The sequence below is a fragment of the Cyrtonyx montezumae genome, unplaced genomic scaffold, assembly GCF_038088225.1.
Source record: "Cyrtonyx montezumae isolate F1298 unplaced genomic scaffold, pur_monq_1.0 scaffold_13, whole genome shotgun sequence".
NCBI lineage: Eukaryota > Metazoa > Chordata > Aves > Galliformes > Odontophoridae > Cyrtonyx > Cyrtonyx montezumae.
Genome location: NW_027071859.1, coordinates 34509686 through 34531617, shown reverse-complemented (window position 1 = coordinate 34531617; position 21932 = coordinate 34509686). Strand labels below are relative to the sequence as shown.

The window sequence follows — 21932 nt, the reverse complement described above, 5'->3', positions numbered from 1 at the left end:
TGAATCCTGTGCCCTTCTCCATACAAGTGCTTGTTGCAAGCAGACCCACATTTCACCTATAGCCATCCTCTGTGCCTGGAGCTAACAGGTGGCAATGTGTGCTCTTTTCTTTGCCAGCCAAGGTCTGAGTTCAAGGTTATGTATTTTCCCTGCAAGAAGTGATAAGCATCACAAGTAGCTAAATAAACGTGCAGCATTTTCCTGTGTTGTCGTAGGTGTGAGTTATGCTGCCTTCCCTCACAAGGGAAGTTCAGAAACCAGAGTCTGAGTTGGGAGCGTGATAAGGGAGTTCCTTTCCAACCGCAAGGAAGAACAATCTATCTAAAATTATTCTGCTCTCTTCTTAAACGAGCCTGCTAAATGAGGCTTCCAATAGCGATTGTCCCACTCTACTCAGGTCTTGTGGGGCCCCATCTGTTGTACCGCATCCAGGCCTGGGGCTCCAGCACAAGAAAAATGCAGAGCTCTTGAAACAGGTGCAGAGGAGGGCTACTAAAAGGATCAGAGGGCTGGAGCACCTCTTCTGTGAGGAAAGGTTGAGGGAACTGGGCTTGTTTAGCTTGGAGAAGAGAAGGCTCTGAGGAGACCTCACTGTGACCTTCCGGTACTTGAGAGGAGCATATAAACAGGAGGGGAAACAATTGTTTACATGGGTTGATAGTGATAAGAGAAGGGGGAATGGTTTTAAACTAAGACAGGGGAGATTTAGGTTAGATGTTAGAAGGAAGTTTTTCACTCAAATGGTGGTGATGCACTGGAACAGGCTGCCCAGAGAGATTGTGGATGCCCCATCCCTGGAGGCATTCAAGGCAAGGCTGGATGTGGCTCTGGGCAGCCTGCTCTAGTGGCTGGCAACCCTGCCCACAGCAGGGGAGTAGAAACTAGATGACCTTGGAGGTTCTTTTCAACCCAGGCCATTCTTTGATTCTATGATAGACAGGGCAGCCTCTGCATATACTACCCACATCAGGGAGCTTATCTGGTTTCCATTTAGAAGGGAGTTTGGGATGAGAAGAGCCTATGTGAATGCATGGCCTGCTGTAGCTGAAGTTGGAAACCAGCAGACATCAGAACAAGGGCAGTCACTGGTAGGGATGGTTTCTGCACAAGGCTGTTGTGGGCTTACTCAGGGGCAGCTCTGGGTGCCCATGGGCTTCTCTAGCCCCACTGAGGCTCAGCAGCATCTAGTGAGGCTGCTGCAGGAACTGCACTTGTGGGATTCTGTAAGCTCTGTTAAACTGGTTACCAGTCGCCTTGAGACTGTTTTTTTCCCCTGTGCCCCAACACAGATGCAAGCAGCTCTGCCAGCACCACTTGGCTAAGTAAAGGCATGTAGGCCCTTCACATAACTGGCAGCAAATACATCCCTGGAATGAAGTTATTATGTAAATTGATGGTGGCAGTAGTGATGGAGTTCACCAGGAGTTAGCCTTTGGGGTGTTTTGTCAAATTTTTGAAGCATAAACTATCGGTACACCAGAGCCAGCAGGGCAGATTCATGATGTGCACCAAGAGGCAGTATGGGGGAGTGTTAGATTTCCACCGGCCTTTCTCTGCAGCTCACCACTGCTGCCACCATCCTGCCTAGGGGCACACCAAGGAACCTGGTCCTACTGAAGATGGCTGAACTGCTGTGGGTTACCAGAATTCAGGAGGCTGGACCCAATCTCCTCCTTCCTTGCCCAGCTTAGCCCCAAATTTCTGTAGCACTGGATCTGGATTTGCCCTGGTGTACATAGCCACAGCAGAGGAATTCAGCACTTTTGTAGGCAATGAAGGGGTTTGTGCACCTCCTCGGAGAAAGGCACCTGGAATGGATGTGAAGTATGCCTGGTAAGGGACTGTCACTTTTCATCAGCTGTAAGGGAGATCTGTAGAGGTGGCTGTCTCAGCTGTAAGGCACTGTGTCGCTTCTGAATCCAACGAGATTAATCCTGTTGGAAAGTGCTGGATTGATGGTGTTGTAGAAGTAGCTAGAGAAATAGCAAATGGCTGATAATCTAATACTTTAGGTTCCTTTGTGAGGTGTGTTGTGTCTGTGAGTTCACTGAGCTGGAGTTAAGAGATGGGGCTGAAAGGCATCATAACATTAAGACTCTACACTTAAAGTTGTAGTGCTTGATAATATTATTTATTATCTGGCAGCAAATTAAATATTCTATGGTAGTCTTGTGCATTTTGACTGGGAAAAGTGTTCTGCAAATAAACACGGATGTTTTCTAAAAATATATTAATCTCTGCAGGAGCATCATTAGTAGCTTTCTTTCTGCATCTACCCATCTTTCAGGATTGCATCAACGGTAGCGGGCATCCTCAGTTTGGCTAAGAGTCTGGACTCTGAATTTTAAGACACCTTTTGTAAACCTGAAGGGAAGGGTTTTCTTTTGGTTTTATTCTCTTAAATCTTACAGAGAATGTTGTTTTTGAACAAAAATACTACATGTAGCCTTTACAGCATTTGAGAACCCCACCTTGATGTTGGTTTGTTTATTTCTCGTATTCCTCTTGGTCATGACAGCAGAAAAAGCTTTAAAGGTATTCTCATTAGTAATGAAGTGATATTGCTGTTATGGCTAAGTCTGTAAGCCCTTTTCAGTTTCATTTGATTTCCACATTCGTCAAAATCAAACTGCTCATCTTTTTGGATTGTCTCAAAGTGATTAGATGCAAAATTAAAAGTTCAGTTTGCAATTATAAGAAGTATTGAAAACTGTCATATTCTTTGACTGCATTGCTTTCAGCAGACAGTGGGTGGCAAAGAATAAAAGCGTACCTTAATTATACAGTCTATCTGTTTATTTTCACAGCTGTAGCACTGCTGAAATGTGCAGCAGACATCATAATTCCACAGAACATGGTCTCTGGATGCTGCACCTGCCAGCCCCGCCATCTCGGTGCCAGTTGGGGATGTATGTGTGTTGAACAATGAGGGGAGACTACAAGAGGTTTATCCCATTAGAAATAAATTACAGTGTAGTGTAGCATGAAAATGATGTGTCAGTGAATACAGAACACGAGATTACCTTCTGTCTCTTTTCTTTATCATAGATAACAAGAGCAGTATGGGAAGGAGATTTATATTGCACTCATTTGAAGCTGACCAAGCAATTTAGATGAGATGAATTACAGATTTTATTTCTGTAGAGAAGAATGTGTTCCCACTAAAATGCCATTAATTGCTTTATTATTTAAAGCACAAATTGTATCCAGCAATTTGTTGGTCTCCTTTTTTTTTTTTCCAGGAGAAATAATTCACAACCAAAAGATTATTCTGTCAGAAAATGGCGATGAACCTGCTAACAAATTTATTTGAAAGAAGCTGTACTTTCATTTCATGATCAGGAGTGGTTTTGCTAAATAGGAAAATGTTAAAAATCATGGCAAAACCTATTGCAGATATGGGCATCTTTTTACATGTTGGCTGTCATGCTGTGGTCATGGTGGCACTATGGGCTCTGTTACAAGCTGAGCCTTGTTCTTCTGAGTGCAGATATTGCTGTGAAATACTCCTGGGCTCTCCTGGAGACAACCAGAGGCACTCGCTGGGAGAGGACCTTGCTTTAAAATTTCAAAATACAGTGTAGTATTAATGAGCTTCCACTGAGAGCGCTGTCCATTTGCCACACTTTCTCCCTTTTTTCTTTTTTGCTTTTCTTTTTAATCAGAATATTGCGAACGCTTTGATCCTGATGGTGTACTTTTGTTTTCCTTTCTGTAGTTCCCCATCACTCTGCCACCAATACACTGGTAACTTGTCCCCATCTCCCACAGCAGTGTACTTTCTCCAGTGTCTTCATGGCTGGAATTTGTTGTACTCATATTATCCCACTTGCTCCCCACGTTTAAGTTATTTGCCACAGAGAGTCAAATCATGTTGAGCCACAGGAGATGCACCTCCATGCAATTCCCAGTTGGCTTATGCAAGCACTGCTTGCAGAAACAGTCACTTCTACATCATGCCCACAACAAGCTTTGGGGTTTCTGCTTTGCCATCAGCTTGGGGTTAAGAAGGATTCGGAGGCTGTGAGAAGAGCAGGCTCTTTGGTACCTTTCATACTAAAAGACCCGAGAATCATGGTAACTGCTGCTTGTCTTGATCGCATCACCAGGTGAAAAGCAGTGCTCAATTATAAGCTAACATGAAAACATTGTAATCTTTAATGTCCTACTTACAGGAGTGTCCTACTTATAGAAAAAAAAATAAAAATCAAGGGATGTATAAACTGTTCTACTCTCATCTTTCTACTACTGCAAGCAGAGCGGTGATCATGGTGAATTAGATCTGCCCTCTCATTAATGGACTCCCAAGTTCTATTCTGGATATTTTATTTAAGAAATCACAGTTGTTCCATGGTGCAAGAGCTCTGGGTTGTTTCTTATATCTTTCCGTTCTTCACAAATAGAAATGATTCTAATAGCAGCTCTATATTTAAAAAAATAATCAAAGATTAAGTTCTGTTATTGCTGTTTTCCTTGTGAGAGAGAACATCGCTCTCTGTCTTGGTTGGTGTGTAAAGCTGTAGCAAGACCCGTGAATTGCTGGCAACTATATCATTTGTGTCACCATTGATAGGGAAGAAGAATGGCTTTTAGAAAAACTATTTTTGTTACAGATGTGTAGATGTGAATTTATAGCTTCAATCGCGTTTCCAAGAGAGGATCTGTGAAAGCAAGATAGTTAGAAAGCTACATGAAAAAGCTGGCAGAAGGAGTAAAACATAGGGAGGGACAGCAGAAGGGAATAATACCTGAAAAAATCTTATCAGAAGCAAAGAAACTGAGGGAAGTATTCAGCCATTAAACCTGACCAGTCCGTGACCAGCTGCTGGCTTCTTGCCTGTCCTTTTTGATTCCGATTCAGCTTCTCCTGGTGTATTTATTCCCACCCTGATTTACAAGAAGCATTTTTATGAGCCTTGGAAGTCAGCGCTTTTTCCAGTTCTCTGCTTTTCATGCGTGTTGGAACATCTGTACGCACATACTTCTCATTTCCCTGTCTAAAGATAGTTTGGGCTAACGTGCCCAAAATACAGCATCAGGGTTCAGTTTGTTGTTGTCTTAGTAAGCACAGAAATATTTTTGAACATTATGTCACCCTGGTTATGTATTTCAGCTGCTGCAGTCTGTCTGTGTCCGGTTTGTCTGGAGCAGTCTTGCTTCCTGGGATCTGTTGCTTTCCATACCCTGAGTTGCTTAGGCTGACCAGGCAAGCACATTGCTCTCTTTCTGTAAGGCTGGCCATTCTTGCCCTGGCTGATAATTCAGGTTTTCTATAGGAAGGACGTGACCTCCTTTACAGTCAGCAAAGCTGTGTCAGTGCTGTCTCTGCCCTTCCCCCTGCCCCTGCAGTGTCTGTCCCTGGAGGCCTCGCTGTGGCTGTGTAAAACAAAGCCCCCTCCTCTCCTCCCGCAATGCCATCCCCATGCAAAATATCCCTGCTTCTTCTTTCCAAGTTGCATTATTTGGCCTTCCCCCCTCGCTCCATCCAACACAGATGCACTGCATTAATCTCTTCTGATGATACACGTGTTCCTGTGGTGTGCACTGGAAAAATAGAATTTAGTTATTGCAGACCTTTCCTGGTAGATTTAGTTTAATGCTTTGTAGCCTGGGCTGTGTGAGGATTAACCTTACACCCTCCTATCACACATCCTCTAGTAGAAAGCTGGGATGGGAGCTTTGTGCTGACCTTCTGAACGTGGTGCTCCAAGAGGGCTGGGATTTGGGAGGGAAGACTTGGGTGTTTCAGGGGAGCTGGTGCAGAAGTGGTCAGGATCAGGAGATCACAGATTTTCCAGCATTACTAAATGGATATCAAGAGTCCACATTCACGTGTTGGAATGTTAATTTTTGTAAAGAAATGAAAAAATACTAAAGTTGTTCTTATACTTACAAAGTAGCACGCACATAGGCAGTTGTAAGATTTTTTTTACTACCATAAGTTTGGAAATGTGAAGTGACAAAAGGGATGACTTCCCTGTGTCATCTCAAGCGAGCATTTATTAAAAAAGACTTGGCAGCTTGTTATCAGGTATTTTCTTTCTAACACTTGTTTTACGAAAGGAGAACTTCTGAAACTGTTTTGAAGTCTGAATTTTATTGAAAGTATTCATCCTCTGTCCCTGGAGCTGTGCAGACAGGCTCAGGGCTGCAGGAACGTGGTGCTCCTATTTGGGATAACAGTGACAGAATCATTATCTCCCAGGGAATGGTGTCCCTGGGGTCAGCAGGAAGACTGAGCCATAACTGTGAAGCGCTGGAATTTTTTTCAGTATTTCTAGTACGTCTTTGAAGCACGTGTAGATGGGCACCTGTATTGTCATTGCAAGGTTGAAAAGAAAATGCAAGAAAATGATTCTCAAATATGTTCTGTAGCCCATTGGGTGTTATGGGTACACTGTAAATGACACTGTGGTGTGGCTTCAGTGGCATGTAGTCTCAATGACTTGCACAACTCAGTTGTACCACTTCTGGCAGGTCACAGTCCTTGGGAGCCCAAGTGTCCCACCTCGCCTCACCAGATTATCTCTCCGAAGCCGTGTGTGCTGTACGCACCACCAGTGTGGGTACAAGCTGAAGGAAAACTTCATTATGTTTGACAGTGCCTTTTCAGCTGAAGTACTGCCATGATTTACGTGACAGCCGCGAATCCCAAAATTGGTTGATTGCCAAGAGAGACTTTAAACTGTGGAGTCAGACATGTGAGGTAGAAAGAATTAAATGCTTAATTAATAAATTTACACTTCCTATTTCTCAGAACATGACCCTTTTTGCTCTCTCCTTCTTTGTTTAAGGTGCCATGTGTTCAAGTGGAAGCTGTAGAGAAATTTGGTAAAGAAATATGCATGTGAAGATTGAAGGGTTCCAAGTCAGATGACCACCTAGACAAATATTTGACCTCTTTAATAAGAAAATGTTGGGGCTGTTAACCTACAGAGGTTTTTTGACCATTGTTCTATATCCTAATGATGGTGTTCGTATAGTTGTGCAATTACTCTTTCTCCTAGGGACTAAAATGAACTTGTTGCCTTTAACTTTTTGTGGGAGAATTCTCCCCCACTTTCATGGATTCTTTATAAGATTTTTCATTAGAGTCCTAGTTATGAACTTTGATATTTCTTTGCTGTCTACTCCTGTTATTTCCTTTCTTCCCTTGTGTTGTTCTGTGGTGTGAAAGTCTTTGTGAGTTGCTTCAAAGGAGTAAAATCCTTCCTGGTTATGGAGATGCTAACTTGTGTGACAGTTCTTATCTTCCCAAAATGGCAGCAATTGACTTGCAATTTTTCATATAAACTGATTTTCCAGTCAGAAAAGTTTTCACTTAGAGAAAGTAGCTATTAATTACTTATCTATCCCTGTTTCAATATGCCACCGTCTTGTTAAATAGCTCCCTTGTCTATTTCTTTCTGAAACTATGAAGTACTCTTTTCTGCAGAACAAGCTCGATGACATCTTGACACTTCCCTGATGTTTTCAAATCCTGGTGGGTTTGAGTGAATTATTGGATTTATTTGAACTTCAGATTTGGGGCTTGTAAATATGCACAGTTGAAAGCTAAAAAAGGTTGACAGAAATGCGCTTGAAAGTGCTAGTTTTAGCTTAGTTATCTTTGGCAACATGAGGCTCATCAAGTCCAAGAACTCAAGTGATCATAAATCTGTTTTGATATTAGTAATTGTCTGGTATTACAGCAGTTAGTACTGCCTCTCCTATTGTTATATTTGACCCTGGGGAAATGTAAAGTGCAAGTGTCTCTTCAAGTGTCTCAGTACTAAACATGCCAAGCATGCGGAGGAGATTCTTATCTTCACTTTGCAGGTGGAGGATAAGGTGCAAGAGCAAGTTGTCTGAGAAGGCTGACGCAGGTGCTACTTGGTGAGGCTTCATTTTCCAAAGAGCCTTAATGCAGAATGGCCCGGCCTTTACTGAACCATGCAATGCTTTCCTCTTTCTGAATAAGAGCACTACTCATGACAGAACTGCAAAGATATGTCCACTCAAGCAGTGAAGTGTTCTATTAAATCATTGTACGTATGATTCAAAGAGATGAATCCTAGTTTTTTGGAAGTCTTAAGGATTTGGAAGATCTGTGAAACCTTCAGATGTGGCTTTATTTTAATGGCTTAATTTAGCCATTAAGCAAAGCAAGCAAGTAGATGCCATCTCTTCTGCTACTACTTTAACCACTTTCCTTTCTGAGTGTAGTGCTGCCTTGTAGGAGCTCCTGCTGTACCACATCTTCTGGTGCTTGCTCTGTGACTCTATGCGGGGGATGGTTGGACCATTTGGTGTTTAGTTTTGGAGTTTCACCTGCTCGTTTTGTTTTCTGTTAATAACTGTGCTTTAATCTTGTAAATATATTGTGTCTTGCATCTATTTGGGGAGCTGATCCTGTTGTAGTAGATGTCTATTTCAGGAGCAGCCCAGAAAAAAAACAACAACAAAAAAAAGCGTTATTCAAGTGCTTTCCTCCACTGTTGTCTGTAATAGGTTATATCACCGGTATTTGAGTGTTAGTGTAATGTAAGAGCTCACAAAGGAAAGACGTTATTTGTTGCGTCAACTCATTAAAAATATTCTGCATGGATTTTTCCAAAAGAATAAGCAGACCCAGCATAGAGGGCCCTGTGCCAGAGAACATAACATCCCTGTGCTACATTAGTTGAAGCTCAAAGCTGGTTTAAAAAGCAACTTCTTATGGGTTTGCTGAGTATCCCTTTTTTTTTAAAAAAAAAGAAAGAAAAAAAAAGGTTTGTGTACAGAAGTAGCAAATTAATTCAGTTCTCCCAGAAAGTAGGTCAGTGACTGACCTCCCAATAGCATGAGGCAGCAGTTTCTAGCAGAAGTGACAGCTCAGCAGCATGAACCCTCACTGTCTCCAGGAAACTTGTTTTGACAACTGTAAACATGTTATATCCTGTATTCCTCTTACTTTTTTGTTGTTGTTGTTGTTGCTGCATTAGAAACCACAAACTGTCACTCTCCATCCCCTTTCTTCACCCTTTCTGGTCCCCAAAGGGAAATGCCTTGTAACATAGCTAATAATTTTTGCAAGGCTGCGTAATGAGTAAGTCATTCCAGTAGGGTTTTTTTTTTTGACAGCTGAATTGAGCACTGTAAACCAGACTTGACTAAAATCCAAACCAAAGCATTTCTGATCGTGAGGGAAGTCACTGGGAGGACCGTATCTGGATCAGTTTAGGACTGAGTGAACCTTCTGCATAAACCCCCATGTCTCTTTCACTGTTTGCGTGCCCAGTGTGAGTGGCCACACTGCTGGTCAGACAGTACTTTGAACAGGTCCTTGCTACAACCCAGCAAATCCAGACCTCTTTTGTAATTTGGGAGTAAATGCCAAACAGTTGGTAACATATTCCCTGCAGTGCCCCACCACTTTGCTTCTTGAGCACACCATAAGGAAAAATTGTCTGAGAAGCTTGTGTTCTTCTTTTCATGGAGATGTCTCTATCAGTAGAGACAAAAGACTAGTCATGCACTGCTAGGTAACTTCTTTGGTACCTTCCTTGCAACAATTTCTTCAGTAGAAATCACGGTGGATTGAAAGGTCGGGTCAGATTGAAAACATAGCTGCAGTGCTATGTTTTGGCAGATGAGGTCCATCTCCGGTCTCTTGAGTTGCTTCATTCTTTTGACTTGTAACCAGGTTGCACATGTAAGGTGATGCCACATGATATAGTTACGAAGATTTCAGTTTGTACTAATCAAAATAGTCAGATTTAAGCATTTTTGCTAATGGTCTTACGAAACTTGATATCTCTAGATTTTCTTTGTTACCTAGTTACTTTTCCAGGCACAAGGTGGCTCACAAATGGAGAATCCTTCTGTCATCTCTGCACAAGCCGTACAAGGAGTGATTTTTGCTCCTGTGACAGATAAACCTCCAGAGCTCCTCATCTGTGTGTTGCCATTTAACTGTTTTTTAAGTTTGTTTGTTTGTAAGCACTGCACTACAATAAACGTTGGATGACATTGTCTAAACAACAGTAGAGACTTGACTTGGGAGCAGCCATGGGAATATATCTGTTAGAAACAAAATTCCAGCTTTGGTAAGGGTTTGATCGCAGTGGATACAAGTCAAGCGAGAAACCAGATGGATTTATTTAGTGTAGCCAAAAATGACAATGAGAAGAAAGGGAAAGAAGAGAGTCCTATTTCAATGAATTACATGTTTTGCTTCTTTGCTAATGTTATAGATAATGCTGGCATTGATTGTTACACAGCCCACAACAGATGTTATGCAAAGAAAGTTGTGAAAAAATATAGTAATATATGCAGTTAGAAAAAGACAAGGAGAGGATGTGCATGTGTCTCAGTATGTTTGTGTGCAGGGGACACAGTCTGCCTTCCAAAGGGTGCTTGCCTTTTTGGTGGAGCCCTCAGAGTGGCAAATGGTGCTGGCTTTCATGTGATTAAACTCTTAACAGAGTCTCTGGGTTTCTTCCGCTTGAAAAGTCTGGGAGCTCAAGGTGTACTCCAGAGATACACAGATGAAGATATACTCCCTTTTCCCACTATTTCATGCTCACAGAGCTATCATTTCCAACTGCTTCCTCTCTTGCACTGAGGAGGGAAGAGTCCAAAAGGGAATGCTGTCTTTAGGCAGTGCTGACCAAGGCTCGAGTAGCTAGAGATCCTTTCAGTTCAGTGTAATTTGAGCATCTCAGTCCCTTGCTAAGAACTGGAGCTATTTTTGAAGCTCCCACAGAGTAGAATGCAGCAGGGATTTTCCTCCTTGCCCAAATGCTTGCAGGAGGTCCTGCCAGGCTGCCCAGATGAGCTTCTTCTCTGTTTGATGGTGGGTGGCAGAACTGAGTGTAAGAGATATGATGTGATGACCTTTACAGAGAGGTGCAGATGGGTGTATAGCAGAGACAGGAAAACTACCCGCCTTGTAGTTAGTCATTGATGTTGCTTGCCCTGAAAGAAGAGGCTGTCTTAAACCCCAGCAGTGTCCTCAATGGCTGGTGCATGGGTGCCCTTTTTTTTTCTATCCAGCTAGAGTAGTTGATTCACATACTGCATTGCACGAATATGGTGGCAACAGAATATATTTCTCAGTGTATTTCTTGCACTTTGTCTACATGTGTACATCATCAAGAAAGCAGGACAGACTCATATGTTCCCTTTTGCTTTTGAAAACTTGGTGAGGGCTTTCATCTAACACCATGCAAACAGCAGTGGGTTGTAAGAGAAGCCAAAGTTTTGCTATTCTCTGTGCCAAAAACTGAAGGTGGAATGTAGGAGCCCTGTTCAACACTGCCCAGTTGCTGAACCCTTCTTGGCTTTCCTGTGCTGGCCCTGAGTTGATCAGAGCAGGCCTGAGCTCATGCGTGGGACTTGGCAAGATTTTATCCATGGGGAATAGAAGTTTCCTCTTGATTGCTTTCTAAATGTAGAGCAGTCTAAGCTAATTAACATGGATGATATCATTTCATCCAGCAGAAGAAGATAATGTCCATCCTGACTGTAAATGACGTAAACGTCTCTGTTTCCATTAGGTGTACCAGAGAGTAATCTGTGTCATTTTTCAGAGTATCATTGATAAATTTTGTACAGGGACATGTGCTTCTTTTCTGCTAGCACGAGTAGGTCCACATGGAGCTACCAATTCTCTACATGTGTAGTGCAAAAACTCCTGTGTTAGTCCACTGCTGCCATGAAATCGAGCTCTCAGAAGCAAGCTCACACAGCATTTGTTTCAGTGCAAAGAGAACCAAGTAATGCATTGTGAGAGTTCTGTGTTTTAACAGGAAAAAAAATCAGAAAAAGTGTGTGAGTTGTGAATGATTGGAGAGTCATTATGAAGTTTCATTCCCCTCAGTATTTTGCAAAAGCTTCCTTTCGTTGAGATTAGAAGCTTCAGGCTTTGTAGAGAAATTGCAGGATCGCTGCTTGAACCAATGAACCAATGCAAACACAGGCGAGGGTGGCTGGATCACTTCTCCAAGGTAAAGAATTGCCTCTCTTCAAGGGTCAGGAAAAACTCAAAGTGTCCCTTCATTGTATGAATGTTGGGGGAGAATAGGAAAATAAATTATTTGTTTTGCAAAGTTAATTTCCTGAATGAATCTTCTTTGCATTCAAGCAGAGTGTGTGCTCCAAAAGATTATGGAGTTTAACGAGAGGTAGCAGAATGTTGGAAGCCCACGTTGCTGGTTCAGAAAGTGAAATGGCTTTTCAGTGCTTCAACTTCTGCCTGATCTGTTGCCCAGCTTATCTCCCTTTCTTCTCTCCTTCACTGGTAGTCTTCATGCCCTGTTCCTTCCAACATGAAGTCCAGTGGTTTGCCTTAGCTGCTGAATGGAATTGTCTCATTCACATGGATGTCTGCAGAAGTGCCAAGCAGCTTTAAGATAAACTTTAGGAAAAAATATGAAGATATATTAGTTAAAATACCCTGAACAAATCAAGATCCCTTCACCAAGTAGATGTGTTGTTTATTTCCTGATGCTCTGATTCTCCTCATCCTTAGCTCTGTTTCAGAGCCGTGATTTAGGCTAGTGTGAGGCTAACATTGTAAGTTAGCCTGCACCTCTCAGCCAAAACTGCCTTTGTGTTAATTACTGTTTCTGGTGTGTAAATGAGGCTGGTTATTTATCCTGCCCTGACCAAGAAAAGGAGGAGTTAAAATTTAAGAGATGCTGTGGGTACAAGTGCTGACTAATGGTTACTATCTTGAGTACACGGAAATCAATTTGGACCTTGTCTGATGAAGACTGCTGCTTTTTTTCATATAAAGCGACACAGAAAAATTGAGAAATAAATGCGTTCACTTAAGATAAAATTGTGCGCCAGCTGAGAACAATTAAAACTCTTACTTGCAGCTATATTTTTTTCCTTCCTACAGTGGGTGGGTGGTGTCTGCAGCTCTGAGTAGTTGGGTATTTGTCATGGGTCTGATCTTATCATTCACATGGGAAGAACAACTGTCATGCAAGGTTATTTATTTTACAGCCTTTTCTCTTGGCTTTGCACAACACACAGATCTTGGTAGATGAGAAAGGATATATATTTTTTCTCTTACTAGAGTCTTTTTAGCAATAAACACACGCCTAACTGTAAGAGAGAAAAGTTTCACAGCATAACTTGTTTTGTGAAGCCCAAACATTTGTGAAGCTTACAAACCCTCAAACTTTGCATAATGTGCCCATCTCTGATCTTAAACATGAGGTGGCAGAAGAGGGAAGTGTTACTTTTTTTAACCAACAACTTATGACTGTGTCAACACATGACAATTTGTCAAAGCTTTCTGTAGTGGTGCTGTAAATTAATTTTTAGCATCAGTTGTGAGTGGTAAACACTTCATGCGGTGTGAACAGCTCTTAGTACAGTGTGAGTTGTCAGCAGCTTGCTATCTACCCTAAAAGAAAAAAAAATGAAGGAGAGAAGGATGAAAGCTCATTTACCAGCACAAAATGGATCTGAGTCTGCAAAAATTATACATATGATACTATTTTTTTCTACCTCCATACCAGTCAATTCAACCTTGAAATGTAGTGCTTGGTTTTTCCAATAATAAGAACCTGGCTTTTAGTGTGGGGTTTGGGAATCACAGCTTTCCACCCTGTGCATGGAAATAGTGCCGCCTGAAAGCATACAGGTTTCTCTATTCACTAGATAGCTAGATGAAGCTAGGCCCTCTCTTTACGTTTGAGTTCTACCTTTGTTAGTTTGCTTTAAAAACAGAATAAGTCCTGCACCTTTGCTGAGCCTGCTCCTTTGCTGAGAAGTCTCACATAAATGACATAAAATGGAAAAAAAGGATGGCAGGCCAAAGAGAAACACTGAGGGCTGATCTCTGTCTATCCCTTGCCTGTCCCCATCCTGTTTCTTCTTGCCCATCTGATTGGTTCACACAATAGGAGTTGACATGATGGAAGAAAATGATTTGGTATGAAAAGCTGGGGAGTATGCACTGTAGAAAACAAGTTTTCAGATACAATCCTATTTTAATCTGTCACTTTAACAGAACAAGTAGTAATAACCTCCCAACCTAACAATGACTGTTAAGTTGAACATTAATTCGTTCAGTCACTGAATTGCTAACATGTCTAAAACTTACAAGTGAACACCCACTCAAGAGAGAAAAAGAAGTTGGTGCCTGGAGTTCTTTGGAGGCCTTGCTGAAATCACCTAGATTTCTGTCACTAATGCCAATATTTCATTTTGTGTTTCCTGAGAATGCTTCAAGTAGAGCTAGATGAGAAAAACAGCTGCACCAGTTGCTGGCTGCTTTGATACATTCAGCATGTTTTTGTTCTCAAGCACAGTTGCTCTCAGCTCCAGCCCTCTAGGTCAGCTTTGACTGTGCTTTGGCACTTGTTCCTGTAAATGGGTGACACAGTTGAAGCTTGGCATGGGAACTTCATACGGTCCTACTAAAGCTGTTTTTAATGTGATTATGGTTTTAGAAAGAAAGATGACTTTATTTGCGTATTTGCTCACAAAGAATTTTGGTTTTATTTCCTTTTCCAGATATAACCGTAGGTGCTTCTTGTATGAAAGAGCTGAGCCACATCATCCAGTAAACTGTCTAAAGCAGCTGTTGGCTTGCTTGGAAATCACTTCCAGAACTGTGTTGTAAGTATTTTTGCAAAAGCAGCATGAGGTGGTTTCTTCAGTTCGGGAGCATTTTTGATGTTTTGATTGTTTCCTGTAATTTTATAGTTTAACACCTATTAGACAGTGGCAGTGTACAGGAGAATATCATCTTCAGACTACAATGTCTGAAGAATTCAGCAAAAGTCTTTTAAAAGCTTTTCACTGACTCACTCTAGAACTCATCAGCATAGCATCTAAACACATCCAACCCTAGAAATGATTTTGGTAAAATACACGTTGATCTATTTTGTTGTTTACCAGTACCATTTTTCGCTCTGCGGTATACGTGGGATTTTGAGTGTTCATCCTTGCTTGCATTTTTGCACTTGAGCATTTTAGCTATGGGGCATGAACTGTGAACTGCCTATCTTGATTCAAAGTACACTGTGGATAGCTGCCCGAAGTGAGCTGAAAAGAGCACTGCTTTGTCTCTTCCTTGTCTCCTTGTCTTCCTTTGTTTCTTGCTGTGGTATGGTTAGGGAACCTCAGTATGCTGTGAATGGCAGTGGATTTGGTCATCTGTGTCTGTCTCAGTAATGACATCATGTCAAAGAAAAATACCACATTTCAGGTTAAAAGCCAGTTGCATGAAGTACAGCATGGTGAGTGTTTACTCTTAAAATTATAATATCATCCCAGAAAATTCAAGAATAACACCAAGAAAACCTCATTATGCCACTTTGTACCATTAATTCTGGAAGTTGAATCCATTTGCAGGTGTTTATGACCTGAAATTTTACACCTCTTTGATTTCTTTTTTTACTGGCTTCATTTATCTGCTGATGATGATGCAGGTTATCTTGATATGAGAACTATTTATGACTTCAGTGCATTTCCCTTGAAACGGCCTCTGATAATGTCATCACTTCAGAGAAAAAGGGTGGGAGCATTAGTGACTCAGGTCTCAAGTCACTTAAAGTTAAGGACTTCATACAGGTTGCTCACGCTTCTTAGCACCTTGCAAAATATTCCCTACAGGTTACATTTAGTGTACAAAACTAGTTTGATTTGTTTTGTTTTTTGTTTTTAATGTGCTACTTACTGAGTCTTTCATACCCAATTGTAAAGCAGTCGTGGCAGATTTCTTGGAATAGGTTTCTTGTTCATGGATTTCTGTTCTGTGTAGTCAACTGACACACCTGGATTGCTCTCTAGGTGAGGCTGTGTGTCGCAAAACTCTTTGTCTCAGTTCTGACAGGTTCTCTTCCTGCCATTTCACCATTGCTGTGCCTACAAGTCCAGTGCTTAGTTTAATTCAACATGGGTGGACAAGAATAAAAGTCAAAAAAGACGTGGTTGCTGTCAATTATGGGATACCTGCCCTGTGGCAAGTGGACAGTCAGGGGGTTGCTTGGGGAAAATTCTGTAGAAATTTGGAAAAAGACAATATGTTTGGTTTTGGCATCTTGCCTGTACGTGGTCTATGTGATGCTGGCATTTGAATCACAGCCCAAGATGGTGTTCTTTTCAGCAGGGGAGGCACCTTCGTGGGGGGTCACAAGCACTTCTGGCCTTCTTCTGCACAGCATTGCAAGGCATCCCAGCAGGGCGGCCTGCTGTGGCCTGGACCTGCTGTACAGCTGTCTATGTGTGTGTCAAAAGATATTTCAAGGAGAATCTCTAGGTTTTTTTCGGTGTTATTGCTGTATTTTCATTCAATGTGTGTTATGGTGTTTGAGTCCCAGAGGCACCAGGAGCTGAAGCTATGCATTTATGTAATTGACCCTGAGGTAGTCGCTGCTTGCTTTGTAGGCCAGGTTCAGTCTTGGTGTCCCAGGGCGTACTACTGAGGCTGCATTACAGTCTGCATTTCACCAGGTTCCTGAAGGATTCAGTACACCAGTGTTGCTTTCTGCCTCACATCCTTTGAATTCAACTGCATTACTATCCTCAGTGGTGTCAGAAGGCCACATACTGTCTCTCTGTGAAGCCTTAAAGAGCAGATGCGTGCTTTTAAATACTTAAAAGAAACATTAATTATGATTCACAGACAGTTTTTACCCAAATATTAAGTAATATCAAACACTGACATTTTCAATCAGTAATTGTTTTTCCAGCTGCTGAGTGGGACTATTAAATATTTTTAGAAGGCTATTTTTGCAGCTGCTCAAGTGCTTTAAGCATAAAAGTCTTAGGTTATTTTGTTGGGCTCGACAACCTTGACTGCACAGTGGGCAAAAGTTAATGACAGTCTGTGGTGAAAGTGGGATGGTGACATTCTTCTGATGCACCTTGGTTAGTTGTGGAAGGTTTGGGCTGCATCCAGATAAGCTGAAAATAGCATTCTGGGCTCTTCTGAAAGTTTGTGGGTTTTCAACATTTTCTGACAAATATCTACAGTCTTTTTTTCTTTCTTACTGTGTTGGTTATTACACTTATATGGAAATCAGTTATCTTTTTCCTCTCTGTATCTTGAAAATTTTTGTGTTTTGTACGGTGTGAATTATTTCATAAAACCATTAGGTTTGACTTGTAGCAAGTGATATAATATTACAGAATTTTGTCTTAGAAATGTATATAATGTGCATTTCAGTAGAAGATCTTAAGAGCTTTTCAAATATCAGTTAAACTGCAGATCATAGAAAGACACATGTTCTCACCCATAAGGAAGACTAGTTAGCTGCAGTACCCTGACTGTAAGTATGATGCTCACATTTGCACAGTGATTCATTAGGCAAACTGGTAGAGCATTTTTATACAGTGGCTTAACTGGTAGCTTTTCTTCATCTGGTTGCTCATTTTGATGTAATGCCTAGCAGTGCTGGAGCATTTATTTTGGAACATGCCTTTTCTGCACATCTCCTTGCTTTGGTTTCCCACTAAATCTATTCTGTTGTCTCACAGCACTGATGTTTGCAGTAAGCATTTGCTGTAATTCATGGAAACTATGAAAACACTTTAGAAAATCACTGATATATTTTGATCAAGCCATAATTATGAGCACAGAGTGCACAAACAAAGAACACTGAGACACTGAGAGATAGAGAGAGGCTGACATTGGTAGGGGAGAAGGTGAAATACTAAAGGTGAAATTCTGTTTAATATTCAATTGTGGGTTTTTAAAAGACAAATTAAAAAAAAAGAAGTAGAATAAGAAGCTTCCACAAAGCAGAAGTGTGAGTGAAATGAAACGTAGTGGCTAGACAAATGAAAAAAACACATTCATTAAAAACACACTGAACTGAAATTTTAGAGCCCCAGTAGAAAAGGTGGTCTGTCGGCCACCCAGCTTGGATGGGGCATCCAACTGGAACTCATGGTCTGGGTTCACTTACCCGCCTTGGTCACAGGTTTCCTGTGTGTTCTCAGGCAACCTCCTTCATCTGCCCCATGACTGACTTCCTCATTTTTAAAACAGATTGTCGTCCTCCCTTCCGGAGGTGTGTCATGAAGGTGAAGCCTACTGATGCTTTTAAAAACATGAATGTTGCAATGGGGAGAGCCAGCGATGGGACTCAAGTAAGAGGGATTAGCTTCCTCGCAGAGAATAATTACCTGTGCTTCTCTCATTTAATTGCTTTGGGAGTAGATAAAAGTGATTTTCAGATCTAGAAAGGTTTTAGTGATTTTTTTTTTCTATTTTGGATCTTTCAGATCAGTTTGTCATGGAATTTGGCTGCCCCTGTGCAGCAGCAAGCAGTTGGAATATTCCTTGTCTCTCACCTTTCTCGTCACGGTCTGCCTCCTTCTAGCTTTGAGTCATTCTTATCTGCTTGACACACACGACCCACACAAACCCAACTGGATCAGAAATGCAGATTCTGTCATCTGAATTACACAGAGATCTCTTGACATTTAAGTATGGGTGTGTGTAAGAAAGAAACTGGAGAATGCTTGAGCCTCTTCAGCAGGTTACCTGAAGTGACTCTGGATCTGTCAAAAAGGCACCAGGAGGGAGCCAACCATCACTTCGTTGGCCTCCTGGCAAGATGTACATTGGCACATTGTTGCTTTCACCCTATCTCAATAGCCTAACACTACAGTTAGCCTTCTGCTTCTCCACTCAAGTCCCTGATAGGCAAATATTCATTTAAGTGATTTCAATTTGAATGTTACATGGATGCTAATTCTGAGTGAGGAATCAGAAATGACAAATCACATGCCTTTTGATGTGTCCTTTTATCTCATGTGGGTTGATATTTAAACTTTTCTCAGCATTTACAGGAATTATTTTTCACTGGGAAGACAGTGTGGAGCTCTGTACTTTCTTCCCCTCTTAGTAATGCTCTTCTCCAGCCACTGACAAGACCGTGAAAGTACACATAGCTTTTCATTATGACCAGACCCACCTTTTGTTTTCTCTTTGATTCTGCTACAACAGCTGTTTCTGTTTTCTGTCCTCCCACCATCTTCATGCCTTCTTTTTGTTTTAGCCATGTTTTTACAAACCTTCCTTTGACTTGACCCTCAACTTTCTTGAAGTTGCTGGGACTGAGAGATCCTCCGGAACCTGTGTAACTTTCTCATCTATTTTATATTTCAGCCTTCCTCCCATGGACACAGAAATGACTCCTCTGCTTTCCTCTGAGACCCATTCCTGATTATTTTTTTCCGCCATTTATTTCACTGCACTTGTTTTCCCTCTCTAATGGAGAAACTTGCAAGCCGCCCTGTTGATTTTGGTCAAGGTACTCCCATGTTAGATAAATAAAGTACCAGCTTCTCATTTGGAGAGATGCACTGCCATTCTGGGTCAGCTGCTACATCTAAATTAAACATCTAAGTGTGAAGATTATCAATTGCAGGAAGAGTGATATCTCATCCCTTCAGAGACTTGTTAGGTCCATCTCCAGCCCTGAGAAAACATAGCTGTGCTTGAAATGTGCTGCTGCTGCTGGCCATCTCCTCTCTGCCTGTAGTACTTTTTACTTTACCAATTGGAAAGCCTGGGAATTTGCTCTGCTCAGAGCTCTGAAGTACCAGTGCCTGCAAACACGGCAGCTGCTTGGTTGTCTGTTGCTGTTTCAACCCTGTGCCTGAGCTGTGAGTATCTAATTGTCAAACTAATTTAGTCTTTTACCAAAGAAGTGATTTTCCTCCTGGAAATCGGGAAGCCTGCCATTTAACACACTGTAATTGACTTCAGCTGAAAGATTCAATATACTTATCTAGGATTGTGGTTCAATAAAATCTAATTGTGCCTAGAGCAAAAGGACTTGTAGAAATACTCAAGGATTGTCATCCACCTTTGCCTGCACAAGCTAAATCACACGTCTTCTGATCCTGACAGTTGAGGTTGTGCTGCTGCTTGACCTGTCCAGCCTGGTGGCATGTTGGCAGGAACAGTTTCCAGCAGCCTTGATTCACACGTGGACAAAGCTAAGTGTCTGACACATTGTGCAGCATTCTTAACTCAGTTTTACATGACTAATTCTCTCATTTCAGTGTGCACTCCCAGTGTCGGGGCTGGGGAATGGGAAGTAAACTCTGTCTGCTTTCATTATGATAGTGACGATAGCACAGTCCACATTGTATGGGTGATTAAAAGCCTTGTAACCTTACAGACCAAATTGTTCACAAGAGCAAAATCTGAAGTCAGATCAGTGCCTAAACATCCTCTTGTCTTGCCTCACCCAGTGTAGAAATAAATATGGGAAAACAAATATTTATTCAGAACTTCCTCTCACTGTTTACCAAGTAGGAAGCTTTGTTGGGACAATTTCTGCATATGAATACTCACTGGCCATCATGTATTGGCTTCTATGACTGTGTGCTGTAATAACAAAAAGCCTTTTTGCCCAAGTTTTTCATTTACCACTGATTAGATGGGAAAGGATTCGATTTAATTTTTCACTTAAAGAACTTCAGGAAAAAGCAGAGACTGAGTGTGATGAGGACACTGGCACAGGTAATTAGTAATTTGGGATGACGGCTGAATAGGTTGTGTGCCAAGTATCCTTCTCACATTCTGAGAACACAAGCACTGTTATTCTTCTGAGAGACGTGTCCCAAACCATAGCTCTTGATCCAGACTTGATTGTATGTTATTAGCTGTTCTCACCTGGTGCCATGCTTCTTTTCTCAGTTATTTCTGTCAAGATTACATCATTGCAAACAGGAAAGGAGAAATATGTTTTCAGACCAAAATAATTGATTTTCTTGGTTTTGGCATGCTGACTATATAAGCAATAAAATACGTAATATAGCTTGGTACAGCATTTGCAGTATTAATCATTCTTTATGCAACTGCCTATATTTACTACAAAAATTTTAAACAAATGCCAGGGCTGCAGAGAATAATAAAACAAAGTAATCAAGGCAGAATGGACAGGTTTAGCCAAAAATAAAATAAAAAACCTCCAAAAGCTATGAGAATTAGAAAGAGAGGTTCTTCTCCATGGCTACTACAGTTCCTGGGAGCAGAGCATAGAACATTTTCATTACAGGAATGGGCTGACACTAACTTCCATTTGAGGAAGGTATGAAACTGAAGAAGAAAATAAATGAAGTGTCCAAGTTTTACGTTGGAATTAAGCTGATGCAGAGAATAGACAGACATTTAGCATACAGTATTTGTTCATTCCGTAATCCTTTTTGAAATGCTGACTTCTGTTTTGCCTTGTCTGCCATTTATTTTTTTCATCTCGACATTCAGGAGGTGGTTCAAAATGAACTGAAAAGCTACCATGGCAGATACAAGTGACCATTCAAACTTTGCCCAGTTGGCATGTGTCAGAGCACTAATGCAGCTTCGTACACTACCTTCTCACATGCAGTGCCAGACAACAAACGTTTTATTAGTATTGGCAATGCACTTCTGAACTAAGCAGGATTCTGTCGTTGGCTTGCTGGAGAGTGCAAAGTGCTTTTAATCCCCATTCTTCCATCTGAGAGTTGCCACCCTTGGACCTTGGAATAATAAAACTTCAAAGAGTTGATAAAAATTATAGTTGAAGGCAGCTGTTATTCCAGGTCAGAAAGATAAAAACCAGTGCTAACCAAGAGCAGTCATCTCATATCTGACCATATTACTGTGTCTCCTCACATTTTGGGAATAGGCATTTCCATTTCTCTCTGCGAAGTAACTGGCACACATGAAAGCATTGTTCAAAAAAAGATTATCCAAATATTTTGCAAAGTTGATGACACTCATTGGTTTCTGTACTGAATATGGCTAAAACTAAGTTTATGGACATCATTTCTAAATCGCAAGTGAGTTTGCATCTTGTTTAGTATTCTCACAGGTTTTTTTCATAAATGTATGTATGAAGTCATTTTTTACCTCGAAAGAGCTGCGTGAATTGCTTGCTGTATGATTTCTTTTTGTCATTTAAAAAGTAAGACTTTTATTTAAATCCACCAAATCCTGC

The 21932-nt window shown here is 41.2% G+C and overlaps 1 protein-coding gene across 2 annotated transcripts in view; it reads left to right on the top strand.

Moving 5' to 3' along the window:
• The window catches only part of BACH2 (BTB domain and CNC homolog 2), a 149124-nt gene that overhangs the window by 29141 nt on the left and 98051 nt on the right, over window positions 1–21932 (top strand). Inside the window, exon 2 of one of the 2 annotated variants that reach the window (XM_065730992.1) lies at window positions 14497–14601. The exons of the other annotated variant lie outside the window; for it this stretch is intronic. The gene's annotated coding sequence lies outside the window, so the exon portion shown is untranslated. The remainder of the gene's footprint in view (window positions 1–14496; window positions 14602–21932) is intronic. 2 annotated transcript variants of the gene reach the window in all.